This window comes from Pongo abelii, chromosome 19 (genome assembly GCF_028885655.2).
Source record: "Pongo abelii isolate AG06213 chromosome 19, NHGRI_mPonAbe1-v2.0_pri, whole genome shotgun sequence".
Classification (NCBI taxonomy): domain Eukaryota; kingdom Metazoa; phylum Chordata; class Mammalia; order Primates; family Hominidae; genus Pongo; species Pongo abelii.
In genome coordinates, this window is record NC_072004.2 from 6,678,191 (window position 1) to 6,699,008 (window position 20,818).

Here is a 20,818-nt window from a genome sequence, read left to right on the forward strand (position 1 = left end):
CCATCTCTACCCTAAGGTCTGAGCCCCTGCTCTTAGGGCCTTCTGGATCTCTGAAGCCTTCACATATGTAAGGATGAAACTAGAGTCAGATCTTGACCAGGCTGAGAACCTCAGCCCCCTCAGACAACATGGAGTTTCTCCGTTTCTTCCTAGCCTAGTCCCTTTTATGGCTTCTACCAAATTTATCTGAGTGTGGAGCCCAGCATTTAACCCAAGACTCCTGGATAAGTCTGAGTAGCCCCCAGAGAGGTGGGGACTTAAATTAGGGCTCATCCCAACGGCATAAGGATTTGGTTAGGCGGGGAGGGTTGCACGTAGGGGTCGGTGGGGTGGGGTCAAGGTTTACTTACCTCAGCGCCACACAGAACCACTGCGCAAGCTCGGGATGGGAGCCTCCTTACCCCAACTGGAGCTTCCAGCTCTTGCAGAACAAAGAGGTAAACAACGCGGTCTCCATGACAACAAGTGACGCGTTGCCAGGGCAAGGAGGGCGGGTTCCGCCACTGAGCAGCCTGGCCAAAGGCTTGGCACAGGCGCAAATTCTGCGGACCCCAGAGCCAGAGACCCAGGAGTGTGGCGTGTGGGAAGGGTAGGGCCAGATGCTCCGGCCACCTCAACCTACCGTGAAGACGCTGGGCACCAAGCAGAAGACAGCAGCCAAAGCCCCGAGGTGGGAGTCAGGAGACCTGCGTCTAGTGCGGGCCCTCCCGCGGGCGGTATCATCTCGGGTCGCGCTGTACCCCGGGTCTCAGACTTCCCGGCTATACAGTGGGGTTAGGCTGGGCGATGCCTCCAGGACCTCGCAGTCGCAGGCGAAATTGAGGGTTAAAAATCAGGAAGCCAAGTTGATTGTTTCTGTAAGCTACAATGAGTTTCCTCCAGAGTTTGTATAGGTCTGTTACCACAACTGGGTTATTTCTGCGTGGGGCGCCTGATGGGGCACTCTGTGAGGGCAGGTGTGAGTAGAACGCCTTCAGGCAAACACGCCAGAAGTCACTCTGCATCCACTAGGAGATGGAAAATATGGGAGAAAAATTAAATCGGAGGGGATAGCTCCAGAAGATTTAATATTTGTCAAGTAGGACTTCCAGAAGGAAAGAAAAAAAGAGAGGGAATGGCAAAACAATTGTGAAAGTGAGAGAGATAACTTGAGCTGAAGACTCAAGTCTTTAGATTAACGACCCACCTGAAATGAACACACACACACGCCCACTCCTTACATATAGTCCTCCCTGTGGATTATACATATAATCCATAGAGTGATTAGCTCCAGGATCCCCCTCAGATACTGAAATCTGCAGATTCTCAAGTCTCTTATATAAAGTGGTGTAGTATTTGTATATAACCTATGCACATCCCTAGATAGGCATACTTTACATCATCTCTAGATTGCTACAATACTTAATACGATGCCTAATACAATACCTAATATAGTGCCTAATACAGTGCCTAATGCAATACATAATACAATACGTAATACAATGCTTAATACCTAATATAATACCTAATACAATGTCTAATACAATACCTAATACAATGCCTAATAATGCCTACTCATCAATTCATTAGCACGGATTCAACATAGCACTCAGGGTGCAACAAATTCAAGTTTTGCTTTTTGGAACTTCGTGGAATTTTTTTCCTGAATATTTTTTATTTGTGTGTCATCGCATCCAAGGATGTAGAATCCACGGATATGAAGGGCCAACTTTATACCTATTCTGGTGGAATTTCTTAATTCAAAGAATAAGGAGAAAAAGAGAATAGGTATCAAGCGTTTCATCTGTAACACAGGTGGCTAGAAATGATGGTTGCTAGAAATGATGCTAGAATAATGCCTTCAAAATTCTATAGAAAATTATTTCAAATCTGGGATTCTACAACCAGTCAAAGCATTTCATGTATGAGAGCAAAATAAAAGACTTCTTTGGACATGCCAGTACTCAAAACGGTGAGCGTACGTTCTTTATGGAAAAAAATAATAGAGCAAAAGTGAAAAATCCAGAAAGAAGAAGATATTGGACATAAGACATAGTGGAACCAACCCAGCTGTGTGATGAAAAGAAAGCTCAGTATAATAGCTATAGAACTAAAAAGCAATCAGTCCAAATTACAACTAAAAGTCAAAAGAAGTTTTGAACAATATCTTTAAGAAGAGTTATACAAACTATGATTCATAGCCCAGAAGTATAACCACATGGTGAGTTGAAATTATGTCTCTTCTGAGCAATAAAAAGTAGATAAATGATGACAGTCTCTGTGATGCATGCCTGAGATGCCATCACTTGGAATGCCTGGGAGGGATGGCTTGAGCTCAGGAGTTTGAGACTGCAGTGAGCTATGATCACACCATCGCACTCCAACTTGGGTGACACAGACCCCTGTCTATTAAAATATTTTTTAATTTTTATAAGTTAAAAATAGACGAATACAAATTCTGAGAAAAGTTAAAAGCTGCACAAGGGCTGGGCATGGTGGCTCACACCTGTAATCTTGGCACTCTGGGAGGCCAAGGCGGGAAGATTGCTTGAGCTCAGAAGTTCAAGACCAGATTGGGCAACATGGTGAGACCCAGTCTCTAAAAAAATAAAAATAAATAAAAAACCTACAGAAGAAAGTTATAAGTATGAAGAAAATTAAATTTTGATGTCATTTTCAGAGTAGTATATGAAATACAAGATATGGTGCCAAAAGTCACCACCCCCTTCATGATCATCCCAGCTGAACTCATTCATTCTCTGAACTCATTCATTGATTTGTTCAACAAAGATTTGTTGACCACTCTCTGAACTCATTCTCTGAATTCACTCATTCATTAATTTGTCCACATAGCTATTGAACAACTACGAAGTATCAAGACCTGTGCTAGACACTAAGGATGGATGAAGATAAAACACAGTCTCTGCCTTCTGTGAAGATTACAGATGCACAGCTATTGACACAGCAATTCAATTCCACATCTAGGGATTTATCCTACAGATACATCTGCACATGTGCAAAATGATGTAACTGTGTGTAAAAGGTTATTCATTGCAAAATTGTTGTTAATAGAAAAAAATTTAAATATCCCAAGTGTCCACAAAGAGGAGACTGATTAAATAAATTATGAAATAGTCATAGAGTATTTTTTACTGTAAAATATATAATTAGAAATCTTTTTTACATCTCTTTGATATGGAGTGACCAACAAGATATATTAAATGAAAAAAGCAAGGTTCAGGGGAATTATATATATAGTATTTTACCATTGTTATGATAGAAAATGGTAAAATGTAATTGTTTGTGTACCCATAGAATTTCTCCAGACAGATACATAAGAAACTGGTAACACTGGTTGCCTCTGGAAAGAGAACTGGATGGCTGGGGTGCGGAGGGGAAAGGAGGCTTCACTGAATAATCTTTTGCCTTTTGAGAGTTGTACAATATATTATCTCTTTTAAAAGAATACAAAAATGCAGAAACTCTTTATAATAAATGATTTAAGTAAATGAATGACACAAATAGGGCAGCCGATAGAAGAGCAGGAGGTGTGAAAGCGTTGAGACAGAGCTAACTAGTTATTTTGAAACCAGAAGAATTCAGAGGGAGATGAACAGAGGCGGTATGTCTAGGAGACGACACACTTAGCCAGGGGCCTGAAGACTGGCTTCCAGCCTGGATCTCACCATGGATGAGCCTCAGGTTTCCCAACCTTAATAAATCTGTCATGCTCTCCTGAATATTTTATGGATGCAAAAGTGCTACCCAGACATTAGATCTTATTCACTTCTTGTTTAACTTTCAGACAGTGGCCACTATGACCCTTGACCTCTGTTTTGGTAGCATGGCCAGTGGTATTGGGATCTGTGTCAACTTCCCCACTGAACTGCACCTGGATGAGGGGGAAAAAAAACTTCCTTCATATAAGGGTATTGGTAAGATGTGAATTGTTTTCCATCTTCGATTTCACTGTGGAACAGTGAGTTCAATGATAAGAAACCACCAGCCTTTTATTCTCGCTATTCCTTATAATAAGTATCAATATTACAGGCCATTGTGTGAAGCTGGGCATTCAAGACCCCAGTGTCCTGGGTCTGTAGCAGGGACTTAGTCCCGTGTTGTATGACACTATCCCCAAATTAGCAGTTAACAAACATGATAACTTAAAAGCTTTTCATTGGAATTTTAACCTACCAAATAACTGTGGTGTGCTTTTAAGAGGCCCTTAGGGGAATAAGAGGATGTAAAGCATGTGCTTCCCCTTTGAAATAACAGATTTTCACTGCCAGTAAGGATGAAGAGATGTTCTCCACCATCTTTCTTTCAGGTGTTCACAGCAAATCAACAAGGAAGAAAAAAATGGGAAAGATTCATAAGACACTGATCAGTTACAGGACTGTATGGCACACACCAGGATGTCCCGGCACAGTTCACAAGTGAGGCCCCATTCAGAGTCCCCATTTCTCATTTCTAGAAGGTGGCTTTTCTCTGTAACTGACACCACAGTACAAAATAAATCAAAATCCTGAGGCTAGAAACATGATAGTCAAGAATATGTGCAACATGTATTTATTTCTACAAGTCGTCAAGAAATTTTAAAGTAGCTTCTGGTGTAGAATTAAGTGGTGAAATGCTTCCTGTTTCTCGAATAATCACCACAACCACCATTTATCAAGCATGTATTATGTGCCAGGCACTGTGCTTGGGAGATATTATCCCATTTAATCTACACACAGCCCTTTAAGGGAGCTATGATTAATGACCCAAATTTTTAGAAGAGAGGAGGCACAAAGAAGTTACTTACAGCTACTAAACGGTTAAAAAAAAGGTGGGGGAGATTTTAATTCCCTGACCCTAGAGCCTGCAATGTGTTAACCACTATACCCATTGTCGGAGCACTATATTGACTCACATGCTCCTAAGAGACAGGTTAGTCCTTTTCAAGGTAGTACATAATGATCTTTTCAATGTGTAACTTGGAGGCTTGACAGACCTTTCTTAAGTCTGGTTCCTATTTGCCTTCTGGAGTTTGAGCAAAGTGGCCATTTCCTGCCCTTCATCATATGCTGTATGGTTCTCCTTAAAGAAAAACCAGCCATGTGCGTGATCCTTTGAGCATCCCATCTGCCTCCACGGGCTCTCCTGTAAGCTTCTTCACCCAGCCGACAAGGTCCTGAGCAGAAGCTTTGTTTCCAGGCTGTCTCCTACATCTGGAAGTCTAGGCTCTTGAATCACAACAGGATCTTGACTGCTTTGGCAATTTGAATTTGAGGATGTTGAGCAGTGCCTCATCTCTAAAAATTACTGGAGTAACTTTTATGAAACTATTTTGTTTTCAGGGTCTAAGGTTTTTGCTTTGGAGACACTCAGGGAATATGTATCTACTCGATCAGGCTTAGAAGGCTTGCTCTTGGCTTCTTTGTAGACAACCAAACCAAATGTTGAACATATTCAGGGTTTTACCAAGTATTCCAAAAACAAGACCAAATATAATCAAAAGTAAGCGAGAAAGAAATGACGAGATGGCTTTAAAATGACACCTGCATGCACAATGTTATTCATTTCAGCATCGCTGGTAATAGGAAAAGACTAGAAACAACTTACATGCCCATCAATAGGTATCTTGCTAAACAAATTATGGCACATCCTTACCATTGGAAACTATGAAGCTACAAAAGAATGAGGAAGGACCTTTTGTAGCCAAATGAAATGACCTCCAAAGGATAATTTTCAGTGAAAAACAATAAAAAAATCAATGTGATCCTCCTGCCTCAGCCTCCTGAGTAGCTGAAGCAGAAAGGTTGATATTACCTATTTTGTCCTCAAAAATATTTCTATAAATAAGATGGGAGGAATAAAACATATATACGTATTTTCTTGTAAATGCATAAATATCTCTGGAAGGATACACAAGAAACTGGTATTGCCTAGGTTTTCTTCTAGGGTTTTTATGGTTTTAGGTCTAACATTTAAGTCTTTAATCCATCTTGAATTGATTTTTGTATAAGGTGTAAGGAAGGGATCCAGTTTCAGCTTTCTACATATGGCTAGCCAGTTTTCCCAGCACCATTTATTAAATAGGGAATCATTTCCCCATTTATTGTTTTTGTCAGGTTTGTCAAAGATCAGATGGTTGTAGATATGCGGCATTATTTCTGAGGGCTCTGTTCTGTTCCATTGGTCTATATCTCTGTTTTGGCACCAGTACCATGCTGTTTTGGTTACTGTAGCCTTGTAGTATAGTTTGAAGTCAGGTAGCATGATGCCTCCAGCTTTGTTCTTTTGGCTTAGGATTGACTTGGCAATGTGGGCTCTTTTTTGGTTCCATATGAACTTTAAAGTAGTTTTTTCAAATTCTGTGAAGAAAGTCATTGGTAGCTTCATGGGGATGGCATTGAATCTATCAATTACCTTGGGCAGTATGGCCATTTTCACGATATTGATTCTTCCTACCCATGATCATGGAATGTTCTTCCATTTGTTTGTATCCTCTTTTATTTCATTGAGCAGTGGTTTGTAGTTCTCTTTGAAGAGGTCCTTCACATCCCTTGTAAGTTGGATTCCTAGGTATTTTATTCTCTTTGAAGCAATTGTGAATGGGAGTTCACTCATGATTTAGCTCTCTGTTTGTCTGTTATTGGTGTATAAGAATGCTTGTGATTTTTGCACATTGATTTTGTATCCTGAGACTTTGCTGAAGTTGCCTATCAGCTTAAGGAGATTTTGGGCTGAGATGATGGGGTTTTCGAGATATACAATCATGTCATCTGCAAACAGGGACAATTTGACTTCCTCTTTTCCTAATTGAATACCCTTGATTTCCTTCTCCTGCCTGATTGCCCTGGCCAAAACTTCCAACACTATGTTGAATAGGAGTGGTGAGAGAGGGCATCCCTGTCTTGTGCCAGTTTTCAAAGGGAATGCTTCCAGTTTTTGCCCATTCAGTATGATATTGGCTGTGGGTTTGTCATAGATAGCTCTTATTATTTTGAGATACATCCCATCAATACCTAATTTATTGAGAGTTTTTAGCATGAAGGGTTGTTGAATTTTGTCAAAGGCCTTTTCTGCATCTATTGAGCTAATCATATGGTTTTTGTCATTGGTTCTGTTTATATGCTGGATTACGTTTATTGATTTGCATATGTTGAACCAGCCTTGCATCCCAGGGATGAAGCCCACTTGATCATGGTGGATAAGCTTTTTGATGTGCTGCTGGATTCGGTTTGCCAGTATTTTATTGAGGATTTTTGCATCGATGTTCATCAGGGATATAGGTCTAAAATTCTCTTTTTTTGTTGTGTCTCTGCCAGGCTTTGGTATCAGGATATGCTGGCCTCAAAAAATGAGTTAGGGAGGATTCCCTCTTTTGCTATTGATTGGAATAGTTTCAGAAAGAATGGTACCAGCTCTTCCTTGTACCTCTGGTAGAATTCGGCTGTGAATCCATCTGGTCCTGGACTTTTTTGGTTGGTAAACTGTTAATTATTGCCTCAATTTCAGAGCCTGTTATTGGTCTATTCAGAGATTCAACTTCTTCCTGGTTTAGTCTTGGGAGGGTGTATGTGTCGAGGAATTTATCCATTTCTTCTAGATTTTCTAGTTTATTTGCATAGAGGTGTTTATAGTATTCTCTGATGGTAGTTTGTATTTCTGTGGGATCGGTGATGATATCCCCTTTATCATTTTTTATTGCATCTATTAGATTCTTCTCTCTTTTCTTCTTTATTAATCTTGCTAGCAGACTATCAATTTTGTTGATCTTTCCAAAAAACCAGCTCCTGGATTCATTGATTTTTTGAAGGGTTTTTTGTGTCTCTATTTCCTTCAGTTCTGCTCTGATCTTAGTTATTTCTTGCCTTCTGCTAGCTTTGGAATGTGTTTGCTCTTGCTTCTCTTGTTCTTTCTATTGTGATGTTAGGGTGTCAATTTTAGATCTTTCCTGCTTTCTCTTGTGGGCATTTAGTGCTATAAATTTCCCTCTACACACTGCTTTGAATGTGTCCCAGAGATTCTGGTATGTTGTGTCTTTGTTCTCGTTGGTTTCAAAGAACATCCTTATTTTTGCCTTCATTTTGTTATGTACCCAGTAGTCATTCAGAAGCAGGTTGTTCAGTTTCCATGTAGTTGAGCAGTTTTGAGTGAGTTTCTTAATCCTGAGTTCTAGTTTGATTGCACTGTGATCTGAGAGACAGTTTGTTATAATTTCTGTTCTTTTACATTTGCTGAGGAGTGCTTTACTTCCAACTATGTGGTCAATTTTGGAATAAGTGCGGTGTGGTGCTGAGAAGAATGTATATTCTGTTGATTTGGGATGAAGAGTTCTGTAGATGTCTATTAGGTCCGCTTGGTGCAGAGCTGAGTTCGATTCCTGGATATCCTTGTTAACTTTCTGTCTCATTGATCTGTCTAATGTTGACAGTGGGGTGTTAAAGTCTCCCATTATTATTGTGTGGGAGTCTAAGTCTCTTTGTAGGTCTCTAAGGACTTGCTTTATGAATCTGGGTGCTCCTGTATTGGGTGCATATATATTTAGGATAGTTAGCTCTTCTTGTTGAATTGATCCCTTTACCATTATGTAATGGCCTTCTTTGTCTCTTTTGATCTTTGTTGGTTTAAAGTCTGTTTTATCCGAGACTAGGATTGCAACCCCTGCCTGTTTTTATTTTCCATTTGCTTGGTAGATCTTCCTCCATCCCTTTATTTTGAGCCTATGTGTGTCTCTGCACGTGAGATAGGTCTCCTGAATACAGCACACTGATGGGTCTTGACTCTTTATCCAATTTGCCAGTCTGTGTCTTTTAATTGGAGCATTTAGCCCATTTACATTTAAGGTTAATATTGTTATGTGTAAATTTGATCCTGTCATTATGATGTTAGCTGGTTATTTTGCTCGTTAGTTGATGCAGTTTCTTCCTAGCCTCGATGGTCTTTACAATTTGGCGTGTTTTTGCAGTGGCTGGTACTGGTTGTTCCTTTCCATGTTTAGTGCTTCCTTCAGGAGCTCTTGCAAGGCAGGCCTGGTGGTGACAAAATCTCTCAGCATTTGCTTGTCTGTAAAGGATTTTATTTCTCCTTCACTTATGAAGCTTAGTTTGGCTGGATATGAAATTCTGGGTTGAAAATTCTTTTCTTTAAGAATGTTGAATATTGGCCCCCAATCTCTTCTGGCTTGTAGAGTTTCTGCCAAGAGATCAGCTGTTAGTCTGATGGGCTTCCCTTTGTGGGTAACCTGACCTTTCCCTCTGGCTGCCCTTAACATTTTTTCCTTCATTTCAACTTTGGTGAATCTGACAATTATGTGTCTTGGAGTTGCTCTTCTCGAGGAGTATCTTTGTGCTGTTCTCTGTATTTCCTGAATGTGAATGTTGGCCTGCCTTGCTAGATTTGGGAAGTTCTCCTGGATAATATCCTGCAGAGCGTTTTCCAACTTGGTTCCATTCTCCCCGTCACTTTCAGGTACACCAATCAGATGTAGATTTGGTCTTTTCACATAGTCCCATATTTCTTGGAGGCTTTGTTCATTTCTTTTTATTCTTTTTTCTCTAAACTTCTCTTCTCACTTCATTTTATTCATTTGATCTTCCATCACTGATACCCTTTCTTCTAGTTGATCGAATCAGCTACTGAGGCTTGTGCATTCATCACATAGTTCTTCTGCCTTGGTTTTCAGCTCCATCAGGTCTTTTAAGGACTTCTCTGCATTGGTTATTCTAGTTAGCCATCCGTCTAATTTTTTGTCAAGGTTTTTAACTTCTTTGCCACCGGTTCAAACTTCCTCCTTTAGCTCAGAGTAGTTTGATCATCCGAAGCCTTCTTCTCTCAACTTGTCAAAGTCATTCTCCATCCAGCTTTGTTCCATTGCTGGTGAGGAGCTGCGTTCCTTTGGAGGAGGAGAGGCACTCTGATCTTTAGAGTTTCCAGTTTTTCTGCTCTGTTTTTTCCCCATCTTTGTGGTTTTATCTACCTTTGGTCTTTGATGATGGTGACGTACAGATGGAGTTTTGGTGTGGATGTCCTTTCTGTTAGTTTTCCTTCTAACAGTCATGACCCTCAGCTGCAGTTCTGTTGGAGTTTGCTGGAGGTCCACACCAGACCCTGTTTGCCTGGGTATCAGCAGTGGAGGCTGCAGAGCAGCAGATATTGGTGAGTAGCAAATGTTGCTGCCTGATCATGCCTCTGGAAGTTTTGTCTCAGAGGAGTACCCGGCCACGTGAGGTGTCAGTCTGCCCCTCCTGGGGGGTGCCTCTCAGTTAAGCTACTCGGGGGTCAGGGACCCACTTGAGGAGGCAGTCTGTCTGTTCTCAGATCTCCAGCTGCGTGTTGGGAGAACCACTACTCTCTTCAAGGCTGTCAGACAGGGACATTTAAGTCTGCAGAAGATTCTGCTGCCTTTTGTTTGGCTATGCCCTGCCCCCAGAAGTGGCGTCTACAGAGGCAGGCAGGCCTCCTTGAGCTGCGGTGGGCTCCACTCAGTTTGAGCTTCCTGGCAGCTTTGTTTACCTACTCAAGCCTTGGCAATGGTGGGCGCCCCTCCCCCAGCCTCGCTGCCACCTTGCAGTTTGATCTCAGACTGCTGTGCTAGCAATGAGCAAGGCTCTGGGGGCGTAGGACCCTCAGAGCCAAGCGTGGGATATAATCTCCTGGTGTGCCATTTGCTAAGACCATGGAAAAGCACAGTATTAGAGTGGGAGTGACCCGATTTTCCAGGTGCTGTCTGTCACCACTTTCTTTGACTAAAAGGGAATTCCATGACCCCTTGCGCTTCCCAGGTGAGGTGATGCCTTGCCCTGCTTTGGCTCACGCTCAGTGCGCTGCACCCACTGTCCTGCACCCACTTTCTGACACTCCCCAGTGAGATGAGCCCGGTACCTCAGTTGGAAATGCAGAAATCACCCATCTTCTGCATCGCTCACACTGGAAGCTGTAGACTGGAGCTGTTCCTATTCGGCCATCTTGGCTCCCAGTTTCCTTGAGTCCTAATTGCAACCCCTGCAGAACAATTGGCCTGTGGCCTGTGGCCTGCTCTCCCCACTATGCCTGAATTGCTGTGGACTAACTTATGAGTAGCCCTCTGAACCCAGAGGAAGCTCGAGGAGCAGGATTGACATACACCCTGGGTAGAATCGCTGTAGGAAGACAGAATCAGTGAACATCAAGCCTTCAAGTTCAAACAATTGAAAATGAAATAATAATTAAATCTTAAAAGAGTTTTGTGAAATATGTGGATAAAGCATACTTTCCAATGAGCCTGATACTATGAATAATAAATTATAAATGGGAGTCCTATTTCAAATCCAAGCAAGGATTTTAATTCAAGGAAATCAATATGTTCCACAAGAGGGCAGTATGGTAACTCGTTTATAAAACAGTAGGCTCAGAAGAGCCAAGGACGTTTGTGATCAGTTTTTAAATTTGTGATAAGAACTGCTTTGAGCAGAAACAAAAATCAAACACCATTTTTACCATAAAGAGTTTTTCTATATGACATGAAAGCTACTCAAGAAGATTGGCGAGTTTTTTAAGTGTGAATGACATATTTTTGAAAAAGTAAGCTCCTGGACTTGGAACTATACAGAATTGCTTTCATTAGTTGCTATGTTGCTCAGTTGCTATGTGGTCTAGTAAAAGCTACAGACAAAAGGAAATCACATTTCCTCTGATTCCTCACCTCAAGTTGTGCCTGACTAAGTTTGTGGGAGAGTCTAAATTGGGAAAGATAGTAATCCTTACAGCTAGCTTTATCTGAACTCTGAGTAGCAGACTGGGCGCTTTACGTGGATTATTTCTTTCAGCCCCATCGTAGCTCTATGAGTTAGGAACTATTATTATCTTCATTTGATAGATGAGGAAACCAAGGCCCATAGAGGACTGAGTGCTTGCCCGTGGGACATGGCTCATGCAGAGTTGGGATTCAAATCAGGCACATCAAATCTAGATCCCAAGTTTGAGCTATTTCTAGGCAATTAGTAGCAAAGACAGAACTAGAACCCATATCTCTTTGTTACAAATTAAAGAGTGACTTTAATGTTGAAAACGATGTGTATGGTGGGACTGAGTAGAAGAAACCTTTGGAAGAGGGCTGATGAGCCAGACACAAAGTGACTGTGTTTGCAAAAAGACAGGATCATGCCAAGAAACGAGAACATTCCTGTCTGAGCTGAGATCCCCCATTTATGCCGATTATGCAGTGTCAGAGTTGTAAAGACCAGAGGGATTTTCCCATTCCCGTCTCAAACTCCAAAGAGCTCTGAGATCCACAGGCTGGTGGGGTTCCCAGGAGAAGCCTGCAGAAAGTGCTTCCTCCTTCAGGGCACAGAAGAGGACGGAGAGAAGTTCCCCTAAATCCCCAGAGCCCTTAGTCAAGTTCATCCCAAAACTCAGAATAATCACCACGCTATCCCTTGAGAATTCAAATGCCAGGCCCTTTGCTAAGCATTTTACTTGTGTTAGTTCATTTAATCCTCATAGCAATTCAATGAGGTGGGTCCTATGTTCACTATCTGGGAATTTCACAGGCTGGCCCCTCTCACAGGAGTTTCATCATGTGAGGCATGCGTACATATATCTATGAAAAAGTATGCCTTGCACACAAATTGGTTTTCCTAAACCCTCCCTCATCTTTGAGCAATGCAGCCGATTTTGTTTTTAAAATGCAGCCCACTTCTGAGTAAGCACGGCAGATTGCTCACTTCCCCCTTCCAAAACTCCACTGAAATGGCAATAAAGGAATCAAGAATATATAAACTCATAAGGGGATAAAATGAGGGAAGAGACGAACATGGATGAGAGAGTCCCGCAAATATCTGGAAGAGGGAGAGGAGCAGGAGCTGACTTGGCAGAGCTGGGGATCACTACCTGGCTCCCTGCAGATGAGGAAAATTACAAGCGGAAGTGGGGTGGTCTTGTAGAACTCTAGGTGCTGAGAATGGGAGATCCAAATCTACAGAAGGTAGGCATGAGGCATGGGACTAAAAACAGGGGGGCTACATGGCCTGTATAGGGGGAGGATGGACCCCCTTCCTCCTCCTACAGCAGGCGCACCCCAGCTGTCTCCACCCACCCATTGCACGCCTCCCCACCCTCACTGCCAGCAGGAGGTTTGACACATTCTCTCTTGATAACCGAGTGGCTCCAGAGAAAAGACCTCCACATTCTAACATCTTGGAGTCCCACCCCAATTTAAAAGCCAGTTTGCTGTCCAACGACCTTGTTGTGAGTCCTTCTGTGGACAAGCCTCACCTACTCCCTCACAGTTCTCATTCATCTTTTTAGTGAGTCACACTTAGATAGAAACAGGCAGCCCAGGATCGCCAAATGTTTAAAGACAGCCTCCAACTTGGAAGAAAGAGATCCAAACCAATAGGAAAAAGGAACTTGGAGAAAGCAGAAATGATGGAAGATGTAGAAAAAAAATGTGAAAATAAAAATTTGATAAGCAATTTCTTCAGAAAAATAAAATAAGGTGTTATATCCATTAATCAAGAGTTAGATTCTTTTTTTAATATACTTTAAGTTCTGGGGTACATGTGCAAAATGTGCAGGTTTGTTACTTAGGTATACACATGCCATGAAGGTTTGCTGCACCCACCAACCCATCATCTACATTAGGTATTTGTCCTAATGCTCTCCCTCTCCTTGCTCCCCACCCCCTGACAAGGCCTCAGTGTGTGATGTTCTTCCTCCCTGTGTACATGTGTTCTCATTGTTCAACTCCCACTTATGAGTGAGAACATGCGGTGTTTGGTTTTCTGTTCCTGTGTTAGTTTGCTGAGAATGATGGTTTACAGCTTCATCCATGTCCCTGCAAAGTACATGAACTCATTCTTTTTATGGCTGCATAGTATTCCATGGTATATATGTGCCACATTTTCTTTATCCAGTCTATCATTGATGGGCATTTGGGTTGGTTCCAAGTCTTTGGTATTGTGAATAGTGCTGCAGTAAACATATGTGTGCATGTGTCTTTATAGTAGAATGATTTATAATCCTTTGGGTATATACCCAGTAGTGGGATTGCTGGGTCAAATGGTATTTTTGGATCTAGATCCTTGAGGAATTGCCACACTGTCTTCCACAATGGTTGAACTAGTTTATACTCCGACTAACAGTGTAAAATATTCCTATTTCTCCACATCCTCTCCAGCATCTGTTGTTTCCTGGCTTTTCAATGATCGCCATTCTAACTGGCGTGAGATGGTATCTCATTGTGGTTTGGACTTGCATTTCTCTAACGACCAGTGATGATGAGCTTTTCTTCGTGTTTGTTGGCTGCATAAATATTTTCTTTTGAGAAGTATCTGTTCATATCCTTCACCCACGTTTTGATAGAGTTGTTTTTTTCTTGTAAATTTGTTTAAGTTCCTTGTAGATTCTGGGTATTAGCCCTTTGTCAGATGAGTAGCTTGCAAAAATTTTCTCCCATTCTGTAGGTTGCCTGTTCATTCTGATGGTGATTTCTTTTGCTGTGCAGAAGCTCTTTAATTTAATTAGATCCCATTTGTCAATTTTGGCTTTTGTTGCCATTGTTTTTGGTGTTTTAGTCATGAAGTCTTTGCCCATGCCTATGTCCTGAATGGTATTGCCTAGGTTTTCTTCTAGGGTTTGTATGGTTTTAGGTCTTACGTTAAAGTCTTTAATCCATCTGGAGTTAATTTTTGTATAACATGTAAGGAAGGTGTACAGTTTCAGTTTTCCACATATAGCTAGCCAGTTTTCCCAACACCATTTATTAAATAGGAAATCCTTTCCCCATTGCTTGTTTTTGTCAGGTTTGTCAAAGATCAGATGGTTGTAGTAGATGTGTGGTGTTATTTCTGAGGCCTCTGTTCTGTTCCATTGGCCTGTAATCCCAGCACTTTGGGCAGCCGAGGTGGGCGGATCATGAGGTCAGGATATCAAGATCATCCTGGCTAACATAGTGAAACCCCATCTCTACTAAAAATACAAAAAAATTATCCAGGCATCATGGCGGGTGCTACTCGGGAAGCTGAGGCAGGAGAATGGCGTGAACCCAGGAGGTGGAGCTTGCAGTGAGCCGAGATCACACCACTGCACTCCAGCCTGGGCTACAGAGCGAGACTCCATCTCAAAAAAAAAAAAATTGTTATGTGTGAATTTGATCCTGTCTTTATGATGCTAACTGGCTATTTTGCCCATTAGTTGATGCAATTTCTTCATAGTGTCGATGGTCTTTACAATTTGGTATGTTTTTGCAACTGCAAACTGCTACTGGTTGTTCCTTTCCATGTTTAGTGCTTCCTTCAGGAGCTCTTGTAAGGCAGGCCTGGTGGTGACATAATTTCTCAGCATTTGCTTGTCTGTAAAGGATTTTATTTCTCCTTTGCTTGTGAAGCTTAGTTTGGCTGGATATGAAATTCTGGGTTGAAAATTCTTCTCTTTAAGAATGTTGAATATTGGCCCCCACTCTCTTCTGACTTGCAGGGTTTCTCCAGAGAGATCCGCTGTTAGTCTGATGGGCTTACCTTTGTGGGTAACCCAACCTTTCTCTCTGGCTGCACTTAATATTTTTTCCTTCATCTCAACCTTGGTGAATCTGATGATTATGTGTCTTGGGGTTGCTCTTCTTGAGGAGTATCTTGTTATGTTCTCTGTATTTCCTGTATTTGAATGTGACCTGTCTTGCTAGTATGGGGAAGTTCTCCTGGATAATATCCTGAAGAGTATTTTCCAATTTGGTTCCATTCTCCCTTCACTTTCAGGTACACCAATCAAATGTAAGTTTGGTCTTTTCACATAGTCCTACATTTCTTGGAGGCTTTGTTCATTCCTTTTCATCCTTTTTTCTCTAATCTTGCCTTCATGCTTTATTTCATTAAGTTGATCAATCTCTGATATCTTTTCTTCTACTTGATCGATTCGGCTATTGATACTTGTGTATGCTTCACGAAGTTCTCATGCTGTGTTTTTCAGCTCCATCGGGTCATTTATATTCTTCTCTAAACTGGTTATTCTAGTTAGCAATTCATCTAACCTTTTTTCAAGATTCTTAGCTTCCTAGCATTGGGTTAGAACATGCTCCTTTAGCTTGGAGGAGTTTGTTATTACCCACCTTCTGAAGCCTACTTCTGTCAGTTCGTCAAACTCATTCTCCATCCAGTTTTGTTCCCTTGCTGGCAAGGAGTTGTGATCCTTTGGAGGAGAAGAGGCATTCTGGTCTTTGCAACTTTTAGCCTTTTTGCACTGGTTTCTCCCCATCTTCGTGGATTGATCTACCTTTGGTCTTTGATGTTGGTGACTTTTGGATGGGGTTTTGGTGTGGACGTCCTTTTTGTTGATGTTGATACTATTCCTTTCTGTTTGTTTGTTTTCCTTCTAACAGTCAGGCCCCTCTTCTACAGGTCTGCTGGAGTTTGCTGGAGGTCCACTCCAGACCCTGTTTGCCTGGGTATCACCAGCAGAGGCTGCAGAACAGCAAAGATTGCTGCCTGCTCCTTCCTCTGGAAGCTTAGTCCCAGAGGGAAACCTGCCAGATGCCAGCCGGAGCTCCCCTGTATGAGATGTCTGTCAACCCCTGCTGGGAGATGTCTCCCAGTCAGGAGGCATGGGAGTCAGGGACCCACTTGAGGAGGCAGTCTGTCCCTTAGCAGAGCTCTAGTGCTGTGCTAGGAGATTCACTGGTCTCTTCAGAGCCGGCAGGCAGGAACGCTTAAGTCTACTAAAGCTGTGCCCACAGCTGCCCCTTCCCCAAGGTGCTCTGTCCCAGGGAGATGGGAGTTTTATCTATAAGCCCCTGACTGGGGCTGCTGCCTTTCTTTCAGCGATACCCTGCCCAGAGAGGAGGAAACTAGAGAGGCAGTCTGGCTACAGTGGCTTTGTTGCACTGTGAGGGGAAAACCGCCTCCTCAAGCCTCAGTAATGGTGGATGCCCCTCCCCATACCAACCTCGAGCATCTCAGGTTGACTTCAGACTACTGTGCTGGCAGCAAGAGTTTCAAGCCAGTGGATCTTAGCTCGCTGATCTCCAGGGGGGTGGGACCCGCTGAGCAAGACCAACTTGGCTCCCTTGCTTCTGTCCCCTTTCCAGGGGAGTGAAAGGTTCTGTCTCACTAGGGTTCCAGGTGCCACTGGGGTACAAAAAAAAAAAAAAAACTCCTGCAACTAGCTCAGTGTCTGCCCAAATGGGCACCCAGTTTTATGCTTGAAACCCAGGGCCCTTGTGGTGTAGGTACCTGAGGGAATCTGGTCTGCTGGTTGCAAAAACCATGGGAAAAGCATAGTATCTGGGCTGAATAGTACAGTCCCTCATGGCACAGTTCCTCATGGCTTCCTTGGCTACGGGAGGGAGTTCCTGACCCCTTGCACTTGCCGGGTGAGACAACGCCCCACCCTGCTTCTGCTCGCCTTCCATGGGCTGCACCCACTGTCTAACCAGTCCCAATGAGATGAACTGGGTACCTCAGTTGGAAATGCAAAAATCACCTGTCTTCCTCATTGGTCTTGCTGGAAGCCACAGACCAGAGCTGTTCCTATTTGGCTATCTTGCCAAGTTCCCCCCGCATTTTCTTGAATTACAGCTTTTAGTATTTTTTCTGATCCTTTGCTTTGGTTTTTGTTCATCTTTCCATTGTGCTTTTATTTTGTGTAATGATATTATTTTGCCCTTTATTTTCTCTTTTCTTATAGTAACTTTGTATGGGATTTGACTTCACTGCTTTTCTATTGCCATTTTGACCAGCCCCACAGGGTCAGCAGATTTCTCCCCGTGTGCGGAGACGAGAGCATAGAAATAAAGACACAAGACCAAGAGATAAAAGAAAAGACAGCTGGGCCTGGGGGACCACTACCACCAAGACGCAGAGACTGGTAGTGGCCCCGAATGTTTGGCTGTGCTGATATTTATTAGACACAAAGCAAAAGGGGCAGGGTAAAGAGTGTGAGTCATCTCCAATGACAGGTAAGATCACGTGGGTCACGTGTCCACTGGACAGGGGGCCCTTCCCTGCCTGGCAGCCAAGGCAGAAAGAGAGAGGGAGAGAGACAGCTTACGCCATTATTTCTGCATATCAGAGACTTTTAGTACTTTCACTAATTGACTACTGCTATCTAAAAGGCAGAGCCAGGTGTACAGGATGGAATATGAAAGCGGACTAGGAGCGTGACCACTGAAGCACAGCATCACAGGGAGACAGTTAGGCCTCCAGATAACTGTGGGCAGGCCTGACTGATGTCAGGCCTTCCACAAGAGGTGGAGGAGTAGAATCTTCTCTAAACTCCCCCAGGGAAAGGGAGACTCCTTTTCCCGGTCCACTAAGTAGCGGGTGTTTTTCCTTGACACTGAGGCTACCCCTAGACCACGGTCCGCTTGGCAATGGGCGTCTTCCCAGACACTGGCGTTACCGCTAGACCAAGAAGCCCTCTGGTGGCCCTGTCTGGGCATAACAGAAGGCTCGCACTTGTCTTCTGGTCACACCTCACTATGTCCCCTCAGCTCCTATCTCTGTATGGCCTGGTTTTTCCTAGGTTATGATTATAGAGCGAGGATTATTATAATATTGGAATAAAGAGTAATTGCTACAAACTAATGATTAATGATATTCATATATAATCATGTCGATGATCTAGATCTAGTATAACTCTTGTTGTTTTATATATTTTATTATACTGGAACAGCTCATGCCCTCAGTCTCTTGCCTCGGCACCTGGATGGCTTGCCACCCACAATTTTTATGTGAATTTTATTTTCCATGTTAATAAAAAGAAGCTTGTTCAGATAACACATCTAACTTCTTGGATCCCCATCCATTTTTGATCTTGTAATGTTCAAAAACATGACGGCCTGCTTTCCGAGATTTCCTGGCTTTGTTTCCCCGCCCTATGCTTTTCTGGATCTTTTCTTTCATTTATTTTGGTTGAGTTTTTCCAAGGGTTTCTCTGAAGTGTTCTGCTCCATCCTGGAAGACAGCCTTGGCTGACCAGTTTCAGGAGTTCCCTTAAATCTTTAGGTCTTATCATGGGGCCTGGCACCTACTTGCTATTAGAGTGGTGATAGGCTTTCAATCTGTGTCCCCTCTAAATATCATGTCAAACTGTAATCCCCATTGTTGGAGGTAAGGCCTGGTAGGGGGTGACTGGATCATCAAGGAGATTTCTCATGAATGGTTTAGCACCATCTCCTTGGTGCTGTTCTTGCACTAGTGGGTGACTTCTCCTGACATCTGGTCGTTTAAAAGTATGTGACAGTGTTTTAGTCTGTTCTTGCATTGCTATAAAGAAATATCTGAGACTGGGTAATTTATAAAGAAAAAAGGTTTAATTGGCTCATGGTTCCACAGGCTGAACAGGAAGTATGATGCTGGCATCTACTTGGCTTCTGGGAAGCCTCAGGAAACAAAATCATGACGGAAGGTGGAGGAACAGCCACATGGCTGGAGCCAGAGGAAGAGAGAGAGCGGGGAGAGGTGCCACACGCTTTAAAGCAACCAGATCTCATGAGAACTCTATCATAAGAACAGTACCAAGGGATAGTGCTAAACCATTCATGAAAGATCCACCCCCATGATCCAATCACCTCCAACCAGGTCCCATTTCGAACATTTGGAAATTACAATTTGACACAAGATTTAGGTGGGGACACAGATCCAAACCATATCAGGCACCTTCTCCCCCTCTTCCTTGCTCCTGCCTTCAGGATGTGATGTGCCTGCTCCCCCTTTGCCTTTTTCCGTGATTGGAAGCTTCCTGAGGCTTTCCCAGAGACAGAAGCCACTGTTTCCTGTACAGCCAGTAGAACCATGAGCCAATTAAACCTTTTTTCTTGTAAATGAGCCAGACTCAGGTATTTCTTTACAGCAGTGCAAGAATGGCCTAAAACAAATGGGCATGATCCCTCCTAGTTCCAGCTGTTGTTCCCAAATTGGCCTACTACAATTTTACCATTTTCAGGTTTGTCGTATGTCCTGTTGTTTTCTTCCATGTTCTCTTGCACAGGTGAGATGTGGATAACACATAGGTCTTATGGCTATTGGTGGTTTGTCCTGTTTTGGAGTTCGCAGGGATTACTTGTCTAGCTTTTTGTAAATGTGATACATGAGTATTTGATTTTGCTATCTAGTTGTTCTGTCTGTTTTTATGTGGATATCCAGGAAGATCCAAATTCTATGCTGCCTCCACTGAAACTATCTTCCCAGAAATATATTACTTTTTATCATTAAAAAGGAGGTATAGGAAGATTAATCTACGCACTGAATTTGGAAAGATGTTGGTTTGTTTGTTGTTTATTTTTAGGTTGCAGTGATGGCAGGGAGCCAATGTTGATTTCTGATATGGATGATGATCAGAGCAGGTCCTCTGAAAGATTAACTTGGCAGAAGTTTGAAGATTGAAGAAAGGTGATGGAGTGAGGCCAATTATGACACTACATCAGCAGTCCAAATAGGAGATGATAATGAGGGAAAGGTGAGTGGGAAGGGCAAGGAAAAGACAGCTGTGGGGAATTCAATAAACACTGAATCAGTGGCTTGGTGGTGAGGGAAGGGTGAAGAAGAGTTAGAAGAATCAGAATTGACTGAAAATTTGTAGGATGAATGTCTACGGGAATAACATTACCCAAAACACCAGTGTAGATGAGGACAATGATGTGGTGACAGTAATAATGAGGGGTTAGAGGGAGAGCAGTGACTAATTTTTTTTTTTTGAAACCTTGCATTTGACTAGCTGGAGGTACCTCAAGAAAAAGATGTTGTGTGTGAATGTGCAGGGCTCAGGGAAAGGTCCATGCTAGACACACAGATTTGAGAGTCATCTGCAAAGTATACTCCAGGAAAGATAGAACAAATGGCACTAAATATCCACAGAAAACTTAGAAACACTATTCCTG

General features: G+C 42.6%; 1 protein-coding gene and 2 long non-coding RNA genes across 4 annotated transcripts in view; 2 read left to right on the forward strand and 1 right to left on the reverse strand.

The window, feature by feature from the left end:
* TEKT1 (tektin 1) overlaps nt 1-482 on the reverse strand; it is a 44,351-nt gene extending 43,869 nt beyond the window's left edge. For both annotated transcript variants that reach the window (XM_054536086.2, XM_002826928.5), the window contains exon 1: nt 351-482. The gene's annotated coding sequence lies outside the window, so the exon portion shown is untranslated. The remainder of the gene's footprint in view (nt 1-350) is intronic.
* The window catches only part of LOC129051197 (uncharacterized), a 33,004-nt gene continuing 12,588 nt past the window's right edge, over nt 403-20,818 (forward strand). The window contains exons 1-3 of the long non-coding RNA XR_008515272.2: nt 403-670; nt 17,678-17,896; nt 20,227-20,397. This is a non-coding gene — a long non-coding RNA (uncharacterized LOC129051197). The remainder of the gene's footprint in view (nt 671-17,677; nt 17,897-20,226; nt 20,398-20,818) is intronic.
* Nucleotides 677-5,740, forward strand: LOC129051198 (uncharacterized). The gene is made up of 4 exons (XR_010138055.1): nt 677-2,200; nt 2,833-3,681; nt 3,785-3,914; nt 4,307-5,740. It is a non-coding gene; the product is annotated as an uncharacterized LOC129051198 (long non-coding RNA).